Here is a 27,422-nt window from a genome sequence, read left to right as displayed (position 1 = left end):
TCCTGCAGCGCAGGGATAGGAGCCGTCCACCACCGCTGTTTCTTTGGTCATTTAGGGAGATATGAAGTGGATGATCCATGTTCCTCAGAATGGCCTCCCCCTTTTTCATTGTGCATTTCTCCACCTCATCCTCCAAAGAGTTCAGCTTGATTCCGACCACAGAGGCAGCTTTTTTCACCAGTTTGTTCAGATGCCTTGCATCCTTGTGTTTTAAACTGCCTCCCCAGCAGACTGTAGCATAAAACAGAACACTTGCCACCACAGACTGATAAAACATGCAGCATCTTACTGCAGATGTCTATTGATCGGAGTCTTCTCAGGCAAAAGAGGCGGCTCTGCCCCTTTTTGTAGATGAAGTCTACGTTTTTAGACCAGTCCAACTTATTATCCAGGTGTACACCTAAATACTTACACGATGTCCCAACCTCGATGTCCACGCCACAAGTGTTCACTGTCTGGGTCTATTCAAGATTGATAGACATTTTAAATGTAAGCCTTCAGAAATCTGGTTTCAGACCCAAATAAGAATAAACTAGAATGGCCGTCTGAGGCGGCAGACCCACGCCTAAGCAGCGCCACCGAGGAACTCACGCTCCCATTGATTACTATGGTGTTTAAAATTCGAAGTCCGAGAAAAAACGAATGGGTGCGCGGATCATCACCAAAATCTAACTGATTCTTCCCTGTCACAATCCCAATATACCCTGAAAGTTTGGTGAAGATCCGATTTTCCTTCCTTGAGTTATCTTGTACACATACAAACAAAGAAAGAAAGAAACAAAGATATAGAAACCTTTATATAACCCCCTGCAGATTTCATTGGCGTGGGTAATTAAAACTACTTTTGCACATTATAGGGTCAGTGCTTTCTAGGTTTTATTTGGACTCAACAGTTTTGATTCTCAATATACAAATTTTATTTACGTTATATTTTGCAGATGTGGCAAGTAGTGGTGGGCAGTAAACCAGTATCAACACTGCCACCACTAAGATTCCTGCCATGGTGAGGGTTTCAGCATCACTGACGCTTTAAATGCCTATGCCATGTTAGAGCACACCCAAGACAAACGACACTGGCGTTAGTGTAGCAGATTGACATGGGACAAACAACACTCCAGTCATCATATTTCACTGAAGAGCAGCCATTTAACAATCCAAACCTCACCTGCTTGTATCTGTGTGATTACTGTAAAGCACCGTAAAAAGGTAAAAGATGTCTCCTCTCCTTCAGAAGTTTGTTGTCTGTAATGACATGAAGCGCTTTGGAGCTCATCTCTGTTGGCCTGCCTGAGACTTAAACACAAACTTGACCCAGGACTGTTTTCTTTACCCTAGCACTGCAGTGACTCATATTACAACGCTTAAAACAACTTTCAAATGTGTGTTTAAGCTGATGATCTGCTCATTTCAAGTCCATGATGATTCAAAGAAGCGTCTGTAGATTCTGAAGTAGCATAAACTCGCTGGTGCCGCTGCTAAGCAAAATCAATGGCAAACATGGTACAGCCGACAGTTTCCTCACATTCAAAGTCTGTAGTTGTTGTTTTCGTGAGTGCTTTTATAGTGAACATTCACATAAGGAAAATGTTTCTTTTCAGGAGCAGCCTAATATGTCTCAGGAAAAAGAGAAATGAAACTTAAAACTACAGACTCAGTTATGGGGAAGTGAACTGGGGGGGCTTTTTCTGTGATCTTACACTCAGACAGGACTCTAGAGGGCCATCACAGGTTTGTTTTAGGTTTGATAATGCATTTAAATGCATAACCTCTTTATTTTTTAATTCTGTGATGCAATACTGTTACCACAAAGGGTGATATCATATTTAGGCCATATCGCCCAGGCCTACTGGTAAGAAGTGGCCTCGTAATACTTATTTTTCCTTCATCTGTTCCCTGTGTTGTTTTTGATCTTGAAGAAACTTCTTTGAACTTGCATTTCTGAAGCTCTTCTTTTCCATTCATTATATGCTGCAGTAAATAACAGAAATTATGTGAACAAATAAATCTGCAAGAAATAAGTCACATAAAGCTGAGTACACAATTCAGTTTTGATGTATATGACTTAGATCATTCTTTGTGAAAGTGCCATCTAGACTTCTCACAAGTGAAGCTGGGTGATATGACCAGAGATTTATATCACAGTTATTAAAAAATAATAAGTGATCAACCATTTAGATGCATTTTAAAGCGTAATGACCACCCTTTGTATCCTTAAACAATCCTGTGATATGGTACTCAGCTTGTGTCTGTACAAGATCACTGAAAGATGTAGAAAAGGCTTGCATGCACAGATGGAAGTCTAAAATGCATTCAGTTCTTAGTAAGTTGTAGCCTATAGTTGATTCTGAGGCTTGAACTTTTCTCTCCTGCTGAGTAGTGTTAACCTGCTATTGAAGCCCGTTTCCATGAGTGGTTTTCATAAAAAAGCAGTTGAACAACATAACAGGGGACTTCTACAGTGTAATACTTGTCTGAATTCATGAGTTTATCATTAAATTAACAGAGCTTTAGCTTTGTCACAATTAGCTGCAGAGTTAAAGTATTTCCAGATGCTTCTTTGACCATGATCACAGCACAGTCAACGTTTTAGTCATCCTGGACCTAGAGCACATGAGTCATGAGTCACCTTTAAGCACTTATTTAAGCAGCTGTAATGGAGATGAGACCAAGACACTCTGCAAAGCAAGACCACTCACTTTATGTTGCTGTTAGTACATACAACAAACCTGGAGAGGAGTGAAAACACGGGTTTACTTCATTGCTATGCTGCACATTGATGTAAACACTGACACCACTCTGAACCAAGGAGGAGGTGGTGCCATTTGGTCAAAGCGTACAGATCTGCTTCTCTCTACTCTTAGTGTGTTACAGAAAAATGTTCAGAAAACCAGGGGACTCAATCTAAGCCTGCTGGCTGTCAAATATCACATTTAAAAGCTTCTTTTATGGGCCTACCATTGTGACTGAAAGGTTGAGCTAACAGTGGCGTTGGTTTTACCTTGAATGTGCACTACAACCTAATGCACATTTTTAAACTGGGGCTGACGTTAAAACCAAAACTCTTCTTGTGGTAGAAGTAACACCCATTAAGGCAGGGGTGTCAAACTCAAGGCCCAGGGGCCAAATCCGGCCTGTGGTGCAGTTATACCCGGCCCACCAGATATCATATTTTTATTATAACCGAGCCACCCAGTATGAGGTCTGCAAAATTCCTCCAGTATAAAAATTTTAACTTAACCTTGATTATTTAAAATATCCCCAATGAGTCATAAAAAATATAAACAGTACCGACTAGAAATAATTTGATTACAAGTCAGGAATGTGGAAAGAAATTTGTTTATTTCATATTTTTAATGTTGTATCTCACAATTATGACTCAAAGTTATGGTTTTAACTTTTTGTCTTATAGTTTGACCTTTCAGAATCACAATTTTAAATTTTAAGTAAAAATTTCAGCTTTTAAACTCATCATTTTTTATTATACCTTACATTTTGACCATCAAAACTCAGAATTTTGAATATATCTCATATTTTGACCATTTCATCTTATAATTGACTTTTTCTCTTAAATTTTGACCTTTCAGATCAACAATTTTAAATTTTGAGCAATATTATGACTTTTAAAACTCATGGTTTTGAATTGTATCTTGTATTTTGACCTTTAAAACTCATGATTTTGACTTTTTTCCTCACATTTTGACATTTTTAAGTCTTAAATTTGACTTTTATATCTTATTTTGACCTTTAAAACTACTGATTAAGAATTGTATCTTACTGTTTGGACCTTGAAAACTCGTGATTTGGAATATTTTCCCATGTTTGAGCTTTTAAACTCATAGTTTTGACTTTTATCTCATATTTTCTCCATCAAAAATCATGATATCAACTTTCTATTTCATATATTTGCCTACTAAATACATTATTTTGACTTTAAATGTCATATTTTTACCTTTTGAACCAATAAGTTTGACTGTTTCATGTCAGATTTTGAGCCTCTGGATTTATTGTGTTGACTTTTTAATATCAAAATCATTTATCACCAGTGCTAAGTTTTTTCCCCCATAATTCATTTCTAGTGAAAACAAGGTTGACATTTTATGGTTGAATATTGATGCTGTTAGGCCCTCAGGTTAGACCTAAAGTCAGAATCTGGCCCCTGTTGTGACTGAGTTCGACACCCTAGCACTAAGGTTTTATTATCCACTGCTCACAAACAAAAAGTCCTATTTCTATGACATGTCATGACCTTAAATTTAAAAAATCTAACACAAGTCTTTTTAAGAACCAATAGGAACCGTGCTATTGTTTCAGAAGGAAATGTATTACAGACCGGATTCCAGTAATATTACTTAACAGTTTGTTGTCATCAGTAGAATAAAACAGATCTTCCAATGTTTCAGGAAATAAAGCTGGTGATAATGGTAGGTCTTAGGCTCTCTGCTCTCTATCTCACGGTCACACACACTGCTGCCTTCCATTAAAACGAGGGGGAAATTGTTTTGCTCTGACATAAGACTGCAAAACAGCTACATGGAGGAAACACGTAGAAAAACAAAGCCTAGTGCGGGCTCATTGTTGTTTTCTACACCAGGACTGCAGTCCAATCACATCTCTTATTCCTGGAACAACAAACAGCTCAAACGTCACTCAATCCTACATAAATCTGAGAAACTGGAGACCTGGATCAATAAGCACGAGGAATAAACAATCTTTAAGGAGAATCTAAGCTTATGAGCCATCAGAGATCCCCATAATCTGGACATACATGCTTCTGAAAATAACTGCAGAGATTTTAGAGCATGTCCAACAAACATGAGATTATGCCACATCCCCAGTGACTGGAGAAGTGTAATACATACCTGCCACAATCAGTTATGTTAACACATTCCAATTAAAACACAGGGCCACCCCATTCTGTCAACAGCTATTCGTCCTCAAACTGGTTTATAATCGACAGACCTAACACTTAAATTTATCACATTAATGCCTCACCTTAAAAAATAAAAGCTACAAAAGCAGGACAGAAAATCATCACAGGGATGTGAGATGATTTGAGCTGTCGTTTTTAAGAGCAGATGACATCTTATAACAGGCTTATGTTAAAGTAAATAAAGGCAAATGCTGCTTTAGCTCTGTGAAACACAAGGTAAAGGCCTGTGATAGACAACATGTAAATCAAAGCAACTGTGGACCGTTTCCTTTAATACAAGCTTTACATTCAGCTTTCATATCTTTTCACCAGCATGTTTGCAGTCCTGTTATAATGCCCGGCTCTTCATAGCATGTTTATGACTGAGATGTGACATAACTTGACAATCCCAGCCACAAAACGGGATGAGCTGATTCAGGAGGAGGAGGGGTTGCAGAATTATGACGAAGCCAAACAATCTCCACCACTCAGTTCTATCAGACTGTTACTGTACACGCTGTACTACTAAATATGACGTGCATGGAATAACACAAGTCCACAATCTATCATACAACAAAGGTTCAAATATGTACCTCTGAAAAACAGACCAGAGAAGCTAAAGTGAAGCAAAGTGAAGCTATTTCCAGCAACAATTAGCGCCTTGCAAGACAGAACAAAACAATGAAGGTTTTCTTTCTTAATGTTTTCCACTGTAACTGCCCAGTGTTTCTACAGCTTACCGTCACAGCTGGAAATTGCCTGTTGGATTCAGAAATCTACCAACTTCTCATTTCCTTTTCCTACCCACTTTGTGTTAACACGCAGAATTATGTAGTGACATGTGATTGAATAATAATGGTTTACAGTATTCAAATAATGGTCTTTTTTATGGGGGTTAATGTTTTGGTATTCAAAACAATGCTGAATATTTTTTTGTCATGCACAAACTGAAAAAAACATTTAGTTATTTTATTTTATTATTTTGAAGCTGGTTAGAGTCTCAGTTGCATAACTGTCCTGAAAGGCTTATTAAACAGCAATTAAACCTTGACCAAGAGGCAACATTATATGTTGTTTGAGAATTATTCGACCCCATGTAAGGAGTCGAATAATTTCAGTCTTATAGATTTCTGCTGGAAAATGTGAGGTATGAAAAACAGAGCGGGCAAACATATGCCGTCTGTCTAATGGTAATTTTAGCTCAGGTTAATTAACGACAATGGCCATAACGTTCCACCACCCAGATGTAAACAGGCTCAATGAAGGGATATCTTACAGTAGCAGCATGGCTTGGCGATGGAGGTGGTCTAGAAAACAGACACTAAGCTGCATGTTGGCTTGGCCAGCGTATACTTCTGTAGAACTACTGGACCGAAGCTGCAAGGAGGGTTGAAGAGCGGGGCTGCTAGCACTGCTAATGTTAGCCATGCTCTGCCAACCAATTTGATATCGTCTTCCTTCTAACACTGTAACCACTCGTTAGATAAAGAGTGTTGAACACTGATTTCTGAGAGTTTTGTTTTTTGTTTTACTTGGACTAGTTGGCGAATTGCAGATATGAAAAAGTCATTAGTGCAAAAGTTATTGACTGAAGCCCAGTTCAGACTTAAGATTCTGGATGATTACGGTTGAAACTTGCAACTGCTTGGGACAGGTCGATCTGCAACACTCTCAAAGCTAACCAGTTCACACTGCTGCAACTAGAGGATTCAGCGTATCATTTCAATAGCATCAACTCTCACATCACAATTTAAAATGATTTTTTCCTAAATTAATGAGCCATAAATTAGTCTCTACAACATACAGTAATGCATGTTTATTGTGTCTTTCATTTGATGTCAAGATAATGCATGAAACTTACATCATATACCCAAACATGAGAGGGATTCATCATTAATCTCTCTCGTTATCACCATCGTAAATGCCAGCCATTTTTAACAGCACAAGTAAACACAAAAATGCTTTCTTAGCTAAGTCATGTTATCGGGAACATATCTGCTGAGAATTTTTAATTTTTTCATACACAGATTAAGCTCCTACAGCCGTGAACTTCTCTCGTGTCAGCTCATATAGCACCGCACATCCTGCTTACATGCACAGCTGATGGAGGAGACAGGTGTGTTTACGTGCATAACTTTTCATGTGAAAAGAAAAAAAAAAAAAAGCATACTGAATTATTCAGTTCCAAAATTCACAGCATGAATATTCATGTTCTAACCTCGCAAAGCAGATGGACACGCCTGTTTCTGTGTTTTTCACTGGTGAATCCATCTTGCAAAGCTCCCATCTGAACCGTTTGGGCCTGGTCAGAAAGTGACAGGACCAATCAGCGACGAGGGGCAGTACTTTCAGGCACAGCAGAGTCGTGACGTAAACAAGCAGCAGCAAGAGGCCGGTGCAATTATGGTGGAAGAGATTAGCGTGGATGCTGCTAAAGCACCAGTTTTATCAGAACTTGACAACATTTCTTTGTTAAAAGAAGAACAAAGAACAGCAGTGAGTTATTTTCCTTTCAAAAATGACAACAGTCGAGTACTTTTTCAAAGCCTCTGCCTTTTCCCCCAACGTTTCTTATTGAAGCTTTCCCAGATGGATGTGTGAAACACATCCATCTAGTGTGTCAGGTTATAAATGTTAAGTTTTCAAACAAACATTTGTTGTCATTTATAGCCTTTTAAAACAGGATTTCCATTTCCCCTTTCACATTTATCTGCTTGCAACATTCTAAAACCAGCTGTCTGCGACTTGTGGAGCTGAATCACAGGCATCACCAGACTGCTTGATTTAAGTTCGACAGCCCAGTTCAGACATTGAAACCATGGCCAGTGAAGTTCTAAAACAGTTTCCTTGCTGCATAAAGCATTGATTCAACTAAAAAATCTTCAAGATTATGACTTCAATCTAAATCATAACTGACTTAAGATCTATAATATAACGGTTTGACTTATCCAGCCACCAAAAGAATTTTTAATTGATAAAATACAAACTTTGAAGCCTTTGCATCGAGTAACACTTGATAAAACAAACTTTCCATCTCTGTGAAAGAAGTAGAAGTCAGTCCCTTTGTTCGTCTGTTGTCTCATTTATGTTCAACAAGACCAAACGTGTCATTTTCAACCATTTATCTTGTAAGTGCCATGTAGTCTACAGCCCACACCATTGTGGATACTTGTTATCAGCAAATAAAACACTGCCTAACCCGTTTCCCAGCAGTTCTTATCTACTTTATGTTTTTTTTTGTAATTCCTATTTTTGTGAATGTATTTCATCATTTCTGTCATTACAGACTTCCCTGCAGAAAGTCACTAAACCAAAGTGACTCTCTGGTATTAAACCAAAGTCTAGTACACACATTGATGACCATAATATTTAAAAGACAACATGCCAAATGCAAATGGTAAGCTAGTGTGCACGTACTACAGGAGGGAAGCAACTAAGTTTACACTACATCATCAATATTTTTATAAAGTTTCATACTGTAACTACAAAGATTCTGCAGCTGTTATTGGTCACAGACTTTTTTCCCACACTTTGCTGCCCATGCCGTCCCTCGCTGCCACTGCACACAGACTCACACCAATGATCCCGCCTCAGTGCTCTCTATACACTGGCAGCCTTTTGCCTTTTGTCACCAAGACCACATGAGACGCCACCTAAATCCCCTTCCTGTAACCAAGGCCACGGACCACCATTGTAATCAGATTCCAGCTACATTCCAGTGCTTTATGCAACAATGAGATAAGGTGGTGTTTTTTCACCTCACTCCAACCCCAATGACCATGCAGTCTGCACTCTGCTCGGTTCAAAACAATGCATTACACACTAATGTTTCAAGGAAAGCTATTGTATTCTTTTATACTTTACATTGGAGATTGGATTTGCAGACACAAGAGCAATTTGATGTAAAGTTGGACTCACTGCCAGGTGACCAGCCTCAAGAACATTTCTCAAGTAGGACTGAATGTTTATCTGCAGTGAGGGCATTTAAAGATGGAAAGATTTTAACCTAGCAGTCTAAGGGAGGGATTTGCCAACTTCCTCATTCCACAACGGGAAAAACTGACTCCTCATTTTCCATAATAGCAAAACATTGCCGGATAATGTATTTTTTATATGCAACGCTACATGCCTCAAACCGTGCCCCTACAGAAAACCCAACACTCCTTCGATTAATGTGCTGTAAGACTTAAGAGACTAACTCCTAAACTTCTTATCCTACTTTAAAGTCAAGATTTAAAAGAGCCTCTTTTAAAGTCCTATAAATTACTCACATCAGGAAAAGCTTAAGTCTTTATGAGTGTTTGTGTGCAGTCAGTGTTAGGACTTTTGTATCAAAAACAAACAAACTTATCACATAACCACTGCCTTTGTAACACTGGCACCTCTGCTATCAGATGAATAACACAACTAACACAACAGAGAGAATCCAAGAGCCCTGCCTATTGTTCATCTAAAAAAATAACTCCTATGATACAGCCTGAGAGTACAAAGCATGTGTCTTCCTCTTCCTGATCAGCTACTTCCCCCCTCCCCCAGCGAGAAATGCAAAAACCACTGCTTCACTTCAGCAGATGTTGTCAGCTGTGGTGGGAAAGACCAGTGGAATAAAGAGTGGAAAGCCCTTTTCACAGACGCACAAAACTTCTTTACACAAATAGACTTCACTCAGACTTTTTCCTGCCAGCCTCCTTGAAAACTGTCTGAGTCAAACTGGGGTAAGCTGATGTGAGAACACAGCAGGAAATATTTAGGAAAATTTGCCATGAGCAGACTGCTGGGAAGATAATGTTTATATTCTGTGACCTGCGCACAACCATAGAGTAGTGCTGGGCAATTAACTGAGTTTCATTTATGTCTATGATATAAAAACAGGATAAATGATTACAGTGCCACATGCTGTAATATGCTCCTTTTGTAAAGGTAGGTAAACAGAGAGCACACACCCTCCCTTTACAGCACAGCAAGTGCTCCTAGCATTGTGCCTTTACACACTACATGTTCAAATCTTCATTGAACAGTGAAATAAGTGTGAATTTATACATCATCATGAGGAAAAGTCTCAGTGTAGCTCAATCTGAAGCCACAGAGAGAGCTTTCATGCTCCGTGGAGTACAGAGAGATGAAAACCAACGTCTGCCAATGCAGATTCACTGTCAGCATCCTGCAGTCTACTTAGCATTGTAGTATCCCAAGATCTCCAACAGGTGGCAGCATAAACTGATAAAAGGACCACTAAAGTCCTCCTTATACAGCCAACATCCTCTGACTTTATTTGTTAAAAAATGGCAGCAAAACCTCCTAAGGAGAAATGAAACAAGTATTAACCCTCTGAAGCTGGTGCATTTTCATAACGTTTTTGATATTTTTTATTAATATCTGTGTCATGATGTCGTAGAAATGCAGTTCAAACATTTCCGTGAACAGGAGAATCTCATCTTTCACTTCAACCCGTACTTGCCATCCCACGTGATTCATAGCCATAGTTACATGGCCAATAACAGAGCAAGGGGCACTCTGCATCACCTCTTACTGTGCATCATTGGATGAATCCTTTGTCCGTCAACTTTTGCCAACAGATTGACACCCTGGAATCCCTAAGGCCCTCCCTATCACAGTTTTTCCATGAGAGGTAAGGAGACAGAGAGGAGCGAGAGAAGAGAGTTAGACCTGTTGATCTCTGATGATGGCAAAACGTTTGAAACCTTGGAACAAATACCCAAGAGCAGTGATGAAGATGACACAGCTTCATTTTGGTGAAAACAGAACGATGGACAACATTTATGCTAAAAAAAAAAACGATGACAAATTTTATTTCGGACATGTTTTTTTTCAGTTACCTATTATTTTATTCATATATTCTACTACTTTTGTGAAGCTAAGACTTTGGTAAACCTATTTCAAGCAAAGAGATCAAAAAATTTTCACAGATCAGATTTCAAAATTCAGCATTTGAGCTAAAATAACTCTTTACACAGTCCTTTAGGACAAAAATGGGCCTCAGTAAGCACTGAGCTGGGCTGAGATTGTCCTGAAAATAATGTAAAAATCAAGGAAATACCCTTCAACCTCAGAGGATTTTAAGTTAAACTAGGAAGAGCAGTTTGCCCTAAATTTTCTTATCTTTCTAGAAACTTTCACAAGTTCATATGTGCTGAGAGACTAAGTCTTTGCTTATCTGATGGGATCGCTAGCTACAAAAGACTATAAAGCTTAAGTACTGAGGGTATTTGACTTCAAGTTAAATCAAGACTGCAAACAAAACCAGCAAACTATTTTTTTTCTTTTTAGAGGAAATCAAAGGGTCTACTATTCTTTCAAGAAAGCAAAAAGATCTAAAAAGCTGAGATAGACAACGACATGAAGTAAAACGCATCTGTTGTCTGTGGGTTGCATCTCCCCTGTGTAATCGTAAGCTGCACAGATTTAGGCATGTGATCCTCTTCATTGCCAGGCTGGTCCAAACAAACAAACAAACAAACACTCTAATATGCTTAGCAGTTGGTTAATGAGATGTGTCTCCCTAGCTGCTCCTGACAACTTGTCTCAAAAGGTCAATCAAACCCTAAAGGTCAAACAAAAATCAGAAGAAGTTGATGCACATCAGTCTGAACGTTTCTCATAAGACCGTGGACCGAGATAACATCTTCACTGACAGGACTGGACACACACTAAGGTATGTCAGAAATGTAAAAAGAATGCAATCTTTCACTCAAACTCAGTTGCAGAGTTGACCAGACATCTAGATTTTTCCACCCAATGCTGATTATTCCCGCAGACTGCTCTCAGAGCTAACTTTAACAGGGGAGATAGCAGCTTAAACTTCTCTATTCAACTGAAACTACATGAACTGGTTTCTGTTACCCACATAAAAAAACAGAAACACTGTCCACATCAACCCGGCCTGTTCAATGGCCACGTCTGGCCCACGTATTTGAAACACAAGAACTGAAAGTTGTTCACAAACCACTATTAAATACCAGGAAAAAGCACAAGTGTTGAACGATAGGAAAGAAAGAGATGCTATAAAACTAACGTGATATCCCTTAAAATATTTCACTCGACACTGTTCAGTACACAATCTATTAAACAAAATGTTGTCAGTTTAAATAGATCGTTTCTACAGAAGGAATTATTGCAGTGCAACAAGAGATCAGTCAGACTGTGGATGACCATTTTCCTGGAATGCACATCCCTAGTTTTGATTTTTTTTGGTTTATAATCATGAAAACGTTCTAATGTACAAGAAAATTTAGAGATGCAACGATTGAGAAAATTAGGACAGTTGCTGATATTTATCAACAATTTGGCAATTATCAATGCAGATACTGATGTCTCTGAATGCCTCTTTTGGGTTAATACTCCTACTATGTCAACATTTTCTCTCACATTTGATCATTAAAACAGATCAGTTTGTCCAACAGGTAACTTTTTAAAAATCTTTTATTTCATTCAACAGCTAGAGATACCAGATGCCAGCATAAAAGTGAACAGACACATGAAATAAACATTGATAATTAATATTTGTTCATGCTTAATTTGGCCATTAACTTTGTTAAACCGATGCATCTGTGCATCCTTAATAAAATGTTTAAAAATCTTTATTTTAGAGTATGCAGCACCTGGTCCATAAAATTATGCCTGAACTTCCCCTCTGAAAAAAACTGAACACAAAAATAAACAGTGACCTTAGGTGGCACGCAAGGAAACCCCTGATTCAGCCAAACCTAAATAAATTTTCTAAAAAATGAAATGGATCCACTGGATATAAATCTGGATGAACTTCCTTACAGCAGTTTCATGTAAAAAAAAAAAAGAGAACAAGATTGCACCATAGCTGAAACCAGAACAACTGTGCTGCAGTTGATAAAAACCAACCCTCCCAAACATCTCACGCTCAGTTTCCCTCTGCTTCCTGACCCACTTCCTCTCTCTCTCAGCTCAAATATAGGAAAACAGGCTACGCACTTCTTAAGCCCTCGTACCGCAGCCCTACCAGCAGAGGCTGATGCGTCTGGAATGGTTAAAAACCCCAAACACAGCTGTTAAACGGCTGACTGTCGACCCTGGGGTCACGCTGTCAGCCTTCACCTGCTCTACATCCCACAGCGAGTCTTGAAATCCTCAGATTCAAAAGCTGATTACACATGAATGCTGAGTAACCAAGTTCAAGAAAGGGGCCAAATATGCAAATCGTGCTGCCCTTCTGGCACACTGACCACGGTCATTACAAATCCAACCGGCCTATCGGCATGAGCAAGCAAATGAGTGATTGGTGGGGTACGGAGGGGTCACTCAAAGGACTACCGTGGGTCAAGTTCCAGCTGGTAGGAGTTGACATTACAGGGAGTATTTAAGACAGCCCAGTACATAGGAAATCATCATTAAAGAGATCTCCTTCATACTTCAATTTCCTATACAACCCTACCACAGAATATAGAGACATTTAAGAATCATACAACATCCAATTCATTTATACACACCTGGACAATTCAGAAAACTTTTAAACATAGTTGAGACAATTAATTTCTCCATAAAGGGACTGAAAATGCTCAGAAAAACTCATTCAACAATCAAAACTTCCAAACACACTTTGATTCAAGCAACCCAAGCGTGATCATGTTGTTACTTTTATTAGTACACTATTGTTTATTGTTGATTATTGCTGATAAAATATAAAACGGTGAAATTTATGAAATGAATGTTTGTGGCCCTATAAATTAAAAGCCTTTAACATTTTTCAAACCATCTCCAGTCCCTGGATCTGGATCATTTAGACATTTATGCTCTTCTTTCATTATAAATCATTTTTAAAATACTACACCAACAAAAATACAACTCCAACAGGTCCAACATTTGGAATTTGATTAAAAAAAAAAAATAGAAACAAAACTCCTATGCACTAACTTACACACTTATGTTGACCATGTTTATTCCTCTACGTTTCACACAATAAGTTAAGTATTTTCAGCTACTGTAGTTTTTGTACTATTGAATATCAAAATAACACAGATGTAGAGCTTTAAAATGCCTGATATGGAAAATACTTACAACCTCAACTGAATATCCATGAATCATTATCAAAACATGCATAAATACACCAGTCCAACTTACCCACAGCGCATGGTTAAGCTCTTGAAATTTTACATAAGAAAACAACAGGAAAATCAAACTTCTAAGGCAATAAAACTTGTGCATTTACACAAAACTCACTATTGCTTGCATAGGTTTGACCATAAAGTCAACCCTTGGCTGACGTAAACTGTCATTTAAGTATGGTGTCCCACAGGGGTCCATACTGGGTCCTATCGTATTAATTTTTCGTTTCTGATGCAAAGTTCCATATATATGCTGCTGACACAGTTGTATGTATTGGGTTGTCTTCTTTAGATAGTCCAATTCAAAATTACAAGCAGCATTCAGTGCATTTAAATGTATACTTCATGCCAGCAAGACTAAGGTAATGTGCTTCTTAAGATCTAAATCACAAGCTCTAAATATCACTCAGATTTTCCCCTTGAAAATTAGGTGCTAGACTTTAATCAACACGCTGACACCCATCCTAACTTAAAAGTCAGTGTACCATGCTGCCTTGTGTTTATTCTCTGGTCTGGGTTTCTGCACACAGAGGTAAATCTTTCTTTGTAAGGCCATACTACATAAACTACTTTGGTGTCATGGATTTGTCACAGAATTCCTCAGACTTACTTTGTCTCTGATGAAAGAGCTTGTAATGTTTTTGCTCTATCATCTTGGTATGAGTTACAGCACTGTACAAGTGTTGGGTATCATTTTAGCAGTGTAAGCACATTTTCCTGCCAAATGCTGCCGATTTAATGATTGATGTAATCTTTGTTTGTTTTGGTCTGTTGTTTGTCATATGTGTGGAAGTTATTGTGCTGCTGTTGCTTGGCCAGCATTTGTGGATCTCAATGGGGGTCACAGGGTTTGAAATAAATAAATAAAAACTAATAAACCTAATTATTTGCACAGCTTATGCACAATCATAGATATTTTACTCCATGTGTTCTAACCAACCAGTGTGAACTGGAGGACTCACTTGACATGCATTTGGATAAAATTACCAGGTGCTATCATTAGAGCGTGTTGTCTTGCAAGAATTATAGTGGGTCAACAGTGAATGTGGATTCTGGATTAATGTTGGGGATATTTTAAGGCTGGACATTGTATCAAGTTTTTAACCTACATTTCTACATTTTTAAATGAGGGATAGGTGGTTATTAGGGATGCACAATATTAATGGCATAATATTAGCATCAGCAGATTATCAGCTTAAAAATCATCAAATCTGCAGATATGAACATTTCTGCCCATATTTACAGCTAATAATCTGGCTCTAATAAAATCGGACTATATCAGATGAAAATATTGGCCGTGCGAACAAGTAAGCTGGCTGGACCAACAGACTTATGTAAGCAGTAGTCTTCTTCATTATACTTTATAATTACATAAAATTTACAGTTTTAGGACAGAAATTTGTAAATTTGTTCTTCTTCAAACTTTGAATTTTGTGCTTTAAGGACTAAACTTTAAGGTTTGACCTGCATTTATTTATTTATTTATTTATTTTTTTTTCTGAGACCTAAACTTTTTTGGAAAGCATCTATAGTTTCCCGACATGTTTGGGATAAGGTAAAGCATCAGTCTTATCTTTGAACAGGAATTTCTTGGACATTTTCCTTCACAAAACACAAACAAATTCCCTAAAATTTCAAATAAATTACTTAAAATTCCTGTAAAAATCCTTTAAAACTTTTTTAAAGTATCCCATAAAAAGACAAGTTCCATCAAATTTCCATGAAAAATGTAGGGCAACCCCTATCCCCAACTTCACAATCCAACTAAAAAAATTATAAATACATTTTCCAAATCCCCATAAAAAATGCAAAAAAAAAAAAAAAAAAAAACACAGCAACTCCCCAAATATTCCTATGAAATTTACATTAAAATTCTCAATAATTTCCGAGAAAATTCCTCAAATATCCAAACAGTAAATCAATGAATTATCCACATTTCAAGCAAATCATTTAGGTGGCTTTCACACTAGGGGCCTGGTCCCAGATCCAAGTGCACTTGAGCCCAAAGTCCGATTCATTTGGGTAATGTGAATGCAAATGAACTGCGCCCTGGCACCGGGTCCGGGCCCACTTGGGGAGGCGGTCTCGAGCCAGTTCAAGTGGACTCTGGCACGGTTCGGATGAGATGTGAATGCAACAGCGCTCGGATACGGGACAGAGCGTTGTATCAGCTTTATGACATCATCGTAAAAACTAAACTTCTTTCCACAGCGCAGCAGTTTGTTCACATTTTTCCTCAACCAAGGGCAGAAATCATCAGAATCCAGTCAATAAATGGTCTGTTGTGACTCACCTTACAGATAAACACAAGTTGGAATCAGTAAAAGAAGGTGCAAAGGCAATTAAAGTCTACTGTCACCTCAAAAACCGCTGTATCTGCACAGCGCGAGCCCATTTAATCCTCTGAGCTACACGTAGATGTGCAGATACGAAGATCGAAGTTGCTGGCATCTTAAAAAGTGATTTTAAATCATCCATGGCTGTAGGATGGACTTTTTGCCAGGTCAAAACAAAAATAATCTTCGCTCAGGTCATGACCCCAGTGGTTGCCATGGTAGCTTCTTCTTCTTTCTCCTCCTTTGCGGGGTTGTAAACCAGCTATATGCATACCGCCACCTGTTGTTTCAGAAGAGTAAATACGCAAGTGTGCCTTGGCAGGGTTCGATGTTGCTAGTGTGAAAGCAAAGCGGGGATCGTGCTGTGCAGTTTGAAACAACTGGGCCTGATGTGAAAGCGCCCTTAAACTTCAGTGGACATTCTGGACAACTGTCCCAAAAATTCTAATAGCAGAAATCATTACTATGCTGTAGGAAAGCCAAAATATAACGTCCTCTGACCTGCATTTATCTGAGGGATAGGAAAGTGGACAGAGCCAAAAACATGGATGAGAGATCAAGGGATGATATGCGGTGAAAGAGATACAGGCTGGACCAAACCACAAGGCCACCTGCACCCCTGATCAACATTTTTATATTGGTATTGGTAGCTGTAAAGGCTAATCTCAATCTGTAGATAAAAGATATGTAAAAATCCAATATCAAGCATCCTTGGTAGTTATGTTGGTATTGATTTGGGGGAAAAAGAGATCCCAGGCCTAATGTTCAGAAAAAAGACTGTTTACTTTAAGAGCCATTTCTTCCTAAACTGTTTATTTTCATGTCAACTTTATGCAGCTGACACTTCATAAAAGTTCTTGTGTGAGGTTTGGCATTTGTCCATGTGGATTTGCCTGGAAACTGACTTCTGTCATTTCTAAACAGAAGAAAATGAATGGTGTATGGACATTCAGCTAAAAAAGACACACTGACATGATTTTCGGTCCATATGGCACAGCCCTAGATGCCATTACTGAAGCAGCTTGCATGCTATGGCTCTTTTCTATCCATGCTTCACACCAGTGTGTTAGTGGGTCAACTTTGTATCTGGCATCTGGATGAACATTGGGGATACTGCATTTAAATAAAGGTAGACTTTAATATTGAGAATAAATGGTAATCTATGTGGGATAATTCTGTGTTTGGAGGCCATTGTTCAGGTATAAGAGTGTTCATTAACAGCCTGGTTGCCACGGGCCAGGGCGCGGTTGTGCTGCCTGCCTGCACCTCCGTGTATGAGGATCTATCGTTTGGGAGATAAGTTTTCCTGCCGCACTATGGTTAGCTACCCCACCCCGCTCTGTAACGTCCAACAGCACAATTCATGTCCTGAATCATGCACGAAGCCCAGTCTTTACAAACAGGGTTGAAAACCTAGTTTTAGATCAGCTCTTTCTGTAGTTATCGATGAGAAACTTTGAGTCATTGTCAGTTAACCGCCGTTGAAGGCTAACGCTACAATCTACAGACTGTCCCAATTCATTTTAGCTAGCGCGTACACTTTTCCTGTCTGGATGGCTGTGACGTTAGGAGGAAAAACGAGGACCATTTCAGAAAATTAAATGACGGTGAAACAACTTGCAAAGTCCAAATAATCATCTTAATCTATAACTTACCTTCTGAGAAGAAATGAAAGTATTCCCAAAAAGCCGAAAGATATAACAGAACCCAACGTGTATCCCACTTGATTCCACCCTCTGAAGGAGCCGCTGCTGTGCTGCTGACACGGCTCGCTCTGTGCTCTTTCCCGACTCTGACACAAGACCCGCCCCCTGTTTTCAACTGGCGCGCCGTGATTGGATTATCAACTCTGACTGACAGTAAGGAGAGCCAATTAAAATGTTTGGCGTTGTGTTTAGCTAACAGGGGCCAGAACTCACGCCTTGCTTTTTTCAGGAAGCCAGTAAAAGAAAATGATCTTTATTTGTGTGATTATAGTTACTTTAGAGCATGTAAATAAGCTCTATCAGTTTTTAAACATTGTTCACAGTGTGTTGTTATTATTGTCATCTTGACATTTTTTTGTAATTAAAAAAAAAACATTTTACTGACGCAAAATTTCAATTATTTTTTATGCAGCTTTTATGGAACATTATCCTACTTACTCATTGACTAGTAGAAAATAAAATAGCCAAGATGATACATATAAGAAAAAGTAAACATGGGATTCAGTAGTAATGGGGTGGAGAGAGAGTGTTTGTGTATTTACAAGTGTGTAAAAGTTAGGGTAAATACATTAAAGCTGAACTAAGAATAAGCATGTTGGCTGTTTATATGTGATAATGTTACTCCCTGTGATATACTCATTTAGGGTGGCTGCCTGTTATATCTTCAACTAAATGCTGTATTACATGGTTCGTGATACACCCAGCAAAAACAACAGAACATCATTATGTAATGTGTCTTTCTGAGGAATCATTTTATAATCCTAAAAAAATCTATTTCAAGAACACAGTGTACCACAAATGTACAGCAGTGCCACAAGATGGCGTCATTTCACAAATGCAGGGTGATGCAAACCTGACTCTGACAGAGGAAAACAGCTGGATTCCATCATTAAATCTATTTTTTACCTCACCCTTTTGCAGACTCGGAGATGAGGGTTGATGCAAGTGTTTGTGGCGAATCTGGCACACTAAGTTCTCTTTGGTTGTTGTTTTCATGCAAAATGACTCACTGATCTTTTTACCTGCTATCCTGCTGGTCTGCACTGTGCAGTTTCTACACATCTCACTGTATATTATTATAGCCTACATATACCCAAGATTAGGGCTGCCATGACACTGGGAGTTTAAACTTCTGCAGGATACTAGTGAAAATGCAACAACATAGACATATATGAGAATAAATGTAGAATCCTGAGACACCCGATGTATAGTTATTGCCTGTTTTCAATATCAAAAAATTGCAGATTACCTCTTTCAGTCTGCTTGGAGTGCATGAAAAACACCAACAAAAGTCGATGGCAATCTATTTGTGCAATTTGACTTTGCAATGTCTCTGTCTCCTGCACAGTGACGGGCTGGGGGCATAACTAGGTACTAACAAAGTAGACTTTTACTAGTGTAAAGACTTAGTATGATGGCAACCCTAATCTGCAGTTGCTGGACTTTACTATTGGTCGAATGTAGGCACCTGTCTGGGGCCCCGGACTCCCAGGGGCCACAGGAGTGTCAAATAAACCTAAACTTGTTAAGCTTCTATTTCTAATCATGTCATTATAAAAATCAATATACACAAAATAGCATCAGAATACCCATAATTCATGGATAACCAAGTCTCAGCCTGGTAGCCTGGGAGAGATCCTAGAAAACTATGTGGATTTATTATTTTAGATAAAATACATCACAATTTTTAAGGCCAGATCCCAATCTCAAATATATCCCATTTTTTCCTTCAATTTTTAAGACAAATTTGCAAGTTAATGATCAGAAAAAAACAAACTAATCCCTATATATAATTTCAAAGGTGCAAATATTGTGTTTACAAGTCAAGCCTTTCAAGGTTTTTCCTCTTCTTCTGCAGCAATCTGATGGTCAGTGCATGGAATATTTTAAAAAGTTGGCACCATCAGGAAAGAAAAGAGAGATCTGGAGCTCTTCTCCAAAATATTTAAGCACCAAACATTAATTTTCCTGCTTGCTGATCTAGCTTATGGTAAAAATTCATGAATATTCTGCTCTGAAGAGAGGGTGATAAAACATACTCAAGACAATTTTATGTAAATCCAGCTTCAGCAGATGAATACATTCTATTTCTTCACAATCTAAGCTCACAAAATGGCACATAAATGGACAATAAAGTGCATTTTTAAGTTTTTTTTTTGGGGGGGGGGGCATTTTTGTGCCTTCATCAGATAGAGGAGGACAGTGGATAGAGTCGTAAACAGGGTCAAGAGTGGGGGAGAGACATGCGGTAAAGGGCCTTAGGCCAGATTCGAACCCGGGAGCGCCTTTAACCACTAGGCCACCTGCTCCCCTAAAGTGCATTTTTAAAGTGATTATTTTGTTTCTAGAAATGACATTTTATATATATATATATATATATATATATATATTTGTCATTTGTTTTTGTTGTTTTTGTTTGGATTGTCTCTGATATATGAGGGTTGAAGCTGGAGGAGAAAAATGTGTGTGGAGTGTCCATGTCTGGTTTAGCCTCTGTCACTGTCACTGATGTGACGTATATGTAGGCTACAGTAATACAGAATGATGAGGATTAAACACAATCAGAGAGAACAACACGAGCCACAACATGCTTTGGTCTCTTCCAGGGAAACCCTAACCCTAGCCTTTTAAAGCCAGTAAATAACAACACTACCATTTTGATTTAACAGGCATGAAAAAGCACTGAGTGTGTTACAGAAGGTCACCAGAATAAGGAAAAGCACTGCTGGTATTACTGAAGTCTTCCTGGAAAATGCCAGGCACATGATAGAAGAGAGAAAAATTATCAGCAGGATAGCTCAACGTCTTTGTGGCTTTCTTAACCAGTTCCTCTACAGCGGCTACCCCGGCAGCCACAACGGTGGTTTGTTAAGAAAATAAAGTTATTTCTGCACTTTTGACCCTTTCACTCTCACTACCACATGGGGTAACCTCGCATGCTAGATGGATGTGTTTCACACATCCATCTGAAAAAAACACCCAATACTTAGCATTTGGGAAAGGGCAGAGCCTTTGAAAAACAAACTCGGAGTGTGATTGCGTGAACATTCTGTCTGTCACATCTTTACGGGGCCAATCAGATCAACAAAACATGTGACTAGTCGCCAGTGAGCTATGCCTGCGCTCCTACCGAAGGAGTAAACTCAACTTTTGTCATTTTTGAAAAGAAAACAACTCACTGCTGTTCTTTGTTCTTCTTGAAACAGAGAAATGTTGTCAAGTTCTGATGAAACTGGCGCTTCAGCAGCATTCACGGTAAGCTCTTCCACCATAGATGCACCAGCCTCTTGTTGCTGCTTGCTAACATCATGACACCGCTGTGCCCGAAGGTACTGCCCCTTGTCGCTGATATGTCCTGTCACTTTCTAACCGGGCCCAAACGGTTCAGACGGGAGCCTTGCAAGATGGATTCACCAGAGAGAAACATGGAAAAGGGCATGTCCATCTGCTTTAGAGGTTACACGTGGGGGTGATGGGAAAAATGACTTTTTTAACACATGCTGGGTCAGAAAATTGTCTCTGACTTCAATAAACACACTTTGTAATGATAAAAAATCACTTTAAAAATTATTCTTAACATTATTATCATATTAATAATTATACCTAACCAGTCGGTTTTTAAACGCCTAAACCGAACCAGTCGGGGTTTAATAGCGTAGACCCATATGCTGGGGCTTTGCTATGCTAATGTGTCATAAGCACAGCGTTGTAGTCATGCTAACAACAGCTAGGTCATGTTAACAACTGCCAACACCCTGCATGCCTTAGCATAGGCTTGGGCAATGACGTCACACCCCAGCGTAGAGGTCTCCAACTGAACGCCCAAGCACAGAGTTTTGCTCGGGGGCTGCAGCCAGACCCTCTTGGTCAGGTGAGGTCTTTTTCTTTATGTATCCTCATTCTTTAAACTTTTATGTGTTTTTTAAGGACTAAAGTTTGTTTCCTTGGTTATCCTTAAACCTTAAAGTGTCCAAAGGGACTGAAGTTTTTTGTCTGAAAAGCATATTTAAATATCGGTATCGGCTAAAATGAATCTGTAAGTATCGGCATAACAGATATCAGCAAAAATCCAATATCGTGCATCCCTAATGTCAATACTTGTTTTGACACAACAGCAACAAAAATAGAAGTATAGGAACCGGGTATTGGGTATTTTCTTGTTTTCAATTATCATAAAAGCAGGCAGACTCCTAAAGTACATAAAAGCATCAGTAAAGTTTAAATAAGGGGTTGGAAACAGGGGGCCCAGGGACCACATGTGGCCCCACTTCTCACTCAAAGTGGCCCTTTGGTCTACTATCAGAAAAAAGTAAGCTTGAAGAAAAACTTTTTAAAAATCTGCCATGTGTGTTCATTTCTTTATAAGGAATTATAAGTATATTTATTCAAAGCTCTTTTATGAGGCATATAAATGTATAAGGGGGAAAAATCAAATGTAGGTAAAAAAAAAAAAAAAAATTATAAACTTTTAAATATTCAGTTCCCTGCATTAAAGAATCAGCCTGAATCGGCTTTAGCTGCTTGAATTGAGCATCAGATTCTTGAAAATGTTAATGTTGGTATAACTAATTTACTGAAAGCTTCATATATGTGTTCATTTTGTAAATCATGAGTAAATATGATTGCCTTAATAATATTGTTCTGCAGTTTCCCTGACTTTAGCCCCTTTGGTAGTGAGAATAGAATTACTGCGGCCTGCTCAGTAACCAAAGTTGCCCATCCTTGGCTGAAGTGCAAGCATTATCTTATGCAAATTAAACAGTATCCAGGAGTTTGCCTTTGATTTTCAATGCATCCATTCCTTTCCTGCACACCTTTATTATGAAATATGTGCTGTTTTTTTACAGTTAGAGTACTTTCAGTACTATCAATCATTAGAATTACAGTGATTGTGCTGTTTTAAAAGCATGTTCTAAAATAAATTATTGTAAATTTTGACCACCATACAGCAGATTTCCCTCTTACCTTTCTTCACTGATGGCTTCCTCTCGACTCCCTTCTCCGGAGATTTCTTCACCGAGTCGAAAGCAGCCTTCATCTGTGCCACCTTCAAGGACTGTCCCTGCTCATCACACTTCACTTCAGCTGGTTTGGGCCGATCCGGATGCTGCAGCTTCTCGTGCAGCCAAACAGACTCCTTTATGAGATCGGAGACAGGCCTAGTTCTTGGCGTGCTGCGGGATTTATCCCTCCTGATGACAGTGTCTCCTCCATCATGTTGTTCTGGTGCTGAATTTTCTGTGCTATGTGTTAAATGAAGATTCTCCGGGTGCTGCAGCTTCTCATGCAGCTGAACGGACTCCTTTATGAGATCAGAGAGAGGCCTAGTTCTAGGTGTGCTTTGGGATTTAGCTCTTCTTACCACATTGGTGTTTCTCTCTGCAGGATTTCTATCATGTTCTGTATTTTCTGCGGTGCTTGTTGAATGAAGATCCTGCTTCATGCCTGTTGTGACCTGTTGGCTTTCCTTGTCTTCAGCCAGAACTGAGCAAGTCTCCACAGCTTGTGCAGAGTCCTCTGTGTCCCTCACAGATTGATCCTCTGAGCTTGCAGAAGCAGATGACTGCAGATCAGCTGTGTTGTCGCTGTCACTCTTTATTAGCAGAGGTGGGCTGACTGTGCTGCTGTCTGTCTTCTCAGAGGTAAATGAATGGTTTGAGTCATCCCTTCTCGTGGGGGGAGACTTTGCTTCAGACAGTGTGAAAGGTGCAGATTCCTGAGACGGCTCACATGACGCTCCTTCATGTGAGGCAGCTGATAGTGAATAATCAGAGGGCACGTTTTTGGAGGGGCTTATCTCCACCTCCTCCTCTGGATTAGCATCAATTGAATTCTCTGAACTCAGGCAATCAGCTTTTGAATGGTGGGATCCTTTGGGTGAGCTCTCATGCAGACGGTTTTTAATCACTGAAGGCTGAAAACAAACACCTGAGGTTGCACTCTCCACAGAGTTAATGTGATCTTTCTCTGTGTTCAGATCTGTCTGATGGGTTTGATCTGGGTATATCTCTGTTGCAGCTCCATTCATACTCTTCTTGTCTCTACAATCAGCGTCCTTCATCTCTGAGAGGTCTGGGATCGCCTCCTTTCTGTTCCTCTTCAGCAGCTTCTCCAGAATAGAGCTGGGTTCATCAGACACGTCCTGATTTGACGAGTCTATCGTTTCATCTGTGATGTCCTCAGTTGTGTAAATCGGCAGATAAGGCCTCATTGACTCGCTCTGATGCACAGTATCAGAGCGGTCATTCAAGCCTGGCTCCACCTCCCACATTGACGTTTCCTCCTTTGTAATATCCTCTGTTTTCTCTTGTGGAGCTCCACAGTGAATGGTATCACTCATGTCAAATAATGCCTCTTTCTGCACGCTGTTTTCCAAAGGATGTTGAGGCTGAGCTGTGGGCGGTTCCTTCCTCTCGCTCAAGCGGCCCACTGTTTGTGCATAAAGTTTGATATCCTCATCCATCACGGCATCCTTCTGATCTGATTGATCAGATGGTAACAGCTCACCTCCTGCATGAGCAAACCTGCCTATCTTCACTCTTGCAGCGTCCTCTTCAGTGTAATCAAATGCATCCTCTGAAGTAACAAGGCCGTAACTTTCATGTGTGGAGTTTTCACCCCGTTCCTCCTCATGTGGGATGCTTCCTGCTTCCTGACTCTCCATCCTGACCTTTAAAGATGTCTGAAGCCCCTCCTCTTTCTTCTTCTTCTCTCTCTTCCCTTTATTTAGGGGTTTGTTCGTGTTGGCTCTCTCTTCAGTCGTCTCACGGCTCTTTAGGTTCTTCTCCGTCTCCTGTGGAACCACTGGCACGGTCCTGCCTCCTCCTCCTCCTTCTTCCTTTCCTGCAGCCCCTCCCTGTCTCACCTCCCTTGCAGGGAAAGGACCAACCCTCGGATTTATGTGCTTCTCACTAGAAGGTGTTGTTGGCTCCTGGCCGTGGCTCCCATCCAGATCCTGAGGCTCTCCTGATTTTTTCCTGGTGCTACCAGCCTCCTCCTCCTCCTCATGGGAGCTTCCTCCCTCCATGACATCACCTGTATGATTGTCTGCATCTCCACACTCAGAGCTGGGCCCGGTCTCCTCCACTCCCTCCTTTTGGGCCGGTTCTCCCCCGTCCTGTTTGTCCTGGTTCTGTCCCATCCTGGTCTGTAAGGAAACACACGGTTAACCTCACAATAAAAACACAATCCTGCCAAACAGACCACATGCTACAGTCATTTTCTCATGGACCATGATTGATCTGCCACAGCCGTATTACATCCTAACTCATATTTCCGGCTCCAATAACGCACTTCTGCTGAAACAGGAGGGAAAAAGTGAGCAGACGCCTGGGATTAACATCAGCGTCTGCACATTAGAACTGTGTTTGGGTGGAGAGCATGTAGCACAGAGCAAACAATTCCCAGTCACACAGGAGCTCTTCTCATGCCGAGGTGAATCGGACTATCTTATGACTTCAGCTGCTATTGTATCAGGTTCGTTGGGTCATTCATGCACTGCAATCACCACCACCACATCTTTATGGAAAATAACAGTCACAAGATATCAGAACAGTCTGACCTGTAATCATTTGTTTTTGAATGATTCAGCAGAATCGTGACAGATTTATCTGACTGAAACAACTCATAGAACATAACTCTAAATGTTTTTACCCAGGCAAAAGTGAAGGGATGGTCTGAATGATAAACACAGGCCCACCCAGAGATTTGGCTGGTCCCCTCAAAAGCCAAGAGAATGCCCCCTGATAAACCCAGAGAATGGCCCCTTATAAACCCACAGAATGGGCCCCTGATAAACCCAAAGAATGGCCCCTTATAAACCCACAGATTGGGCCCCTGATAAACCCAATAAAAGGGCCCCTGATAAACCCAGAGAATGGCCCTTGATATACCTAGAGAATGGCCCCTTATAAACCCGCAGAATGGGCCCCTGATAAACCCAATGAAAGGGCCCCTGATAAACCCAGAGAATGGCCCCTTATAAACCCACAGAATGGGCCCCTGATAAACCCAATGAAAGGGCCCCTTATAAACCCAGATATTGGGCCCCTGATTAACCCAGAGAATGGCCCCTGATAAACCCAGAGAATGGCCCCTGATAAACCTAGAGAATGGCTCCTGATATACCCAGAGAATGGCCCCTGATATACCTAGAGAATGGCCCCTGATTAACCCAGAGAATGGCCCCTGATAAACCCAGAGAATGGCCCCTGATAAACCCAGAGAATGGCCCCTGATAAACCTAGAGAATGGCCCCTGATATACCCAGAGATTTGGCCCTGAAAAACCCAGAGAATGGGCCCCTGAAAAACCCAGAGAATGGCCCCTGATAAACCCAGAGAATGGGCCCTTATAAACCCAGAGAATGGGCCCTTGATATACCCAGACAACTGCCCCTGATAAACCTAAAGAATGGCCCCTGATAAACCCAGAGAATGGCCCCTTATAGACCTAGAGAATGGCCCCTGATAAACCCAGAGAATGGCCCCTTATAAACCTAGAGAATGGCCCCTGATTAACCCAGAGAATGGGCCCCTGATAAACCCAGAGAATGGCCCCTGATAAACCTAGAGAATGGCCCCTGATAAACCCAGAGAATGGCCCCTGATAAACATAGAGAATGGCCCCTGATAAACCCAGAGAATGGCCCCTTATAAACCCAGAGAATGACTCCTGATAAACCCAGAGAATGGCCCCTGATAAACCCAGAGAATGGCCCCTCATAAACCCAGAGAATGGTCCCTGATAAACCCAGACAATGGCCCCTTATAAACCCAGAGAATGGGCCCTTGATATACCCTGACAACTGCCCCTGATAAACCCAGAGAATGGCCCCCGATAAACCTAGAGAATGGCCCCTGATTAACCCAGAGAATGGCCCCTTATAAACCTAGTGAATGGCCCCTGATAAACCCAAAGAATGGCCCCTTATAAACCCAGAGAATGGCCCCTTATAAACCCAGAGAATGGCCCCTTATAAACCCAGAGAATGACTCCTGATAAACCCAGAGAATGGCCCCTCATAAACCCAGAGAATGGTCCCTGATAAACCTAGAGAATGGCCCCTGATTAACCCAGAGAATGGCCCCTGATAAACCCACAGAATGGGCCCCTGATAAACCCAAAGAATGGCCCCTTATAAACCCACAGAATGGGCCCCTGATAAACCCAGAGAATGGGCCCTTGATATACCCAGACAACTGCCCCTGATAAACCCAGAGAATGGGCCCTGATAAACCCAGAGAATGGACCCTGATAAACCCAGACAATGGACCCTGATAAACCCAGAGGATGGACCCTGATAAACCCAGAGAATGGCCCCTGATAAACCCAGAGAATGGCCCCTGATAAACCCAGAGAATGGGCCCTGATAAAC

The 27,422-nt window shown here is 40.2% G+C and overlaps 1 protein-coding gene across 1 annotated transcript in view; it reads right to left on the bottom strand.

Moving 5' to 3' along the window:
• coro1ca (coronin, actin binding protein, 1Ca) overlaps positions 1-18,113 on the bottom strand; it is a 76,638-nt gene extending 58,525 nt beyond the window's left edge. Inside the window, exon 1 of the mRNA XM_041786863.1 lies at positions 17,996-18,113. The gene's annotated coding sequence lies outside the window, so the exon portion shown is untranslated. The remainder of the gene's footprint in view (positions 1-17,995) is intronic.
• Positions 18,114-27,422: the final 9,309 nt, after the last annotated feature.

Source organism: Cheilinus undulatus, linkage group 5, assembly GCF_018320785.1.
Source record: "Cheilinus undulatus linkage group 5, ASM1832078v1, whole genome shotgun sequence".
Classification (NCBI taxonomy): domain Eukaryota; kingdom Metazoa; phylum Chordata; class Actinopteri; order Labriformes; family Labridae; genus Cheilinus; species Cheilinus undulatus.
The sequence above is the reverse complement of the archived record's forward strand: the minus strand, read 5'-3'. Positions and strand labels throughout refer to the sequence as shown.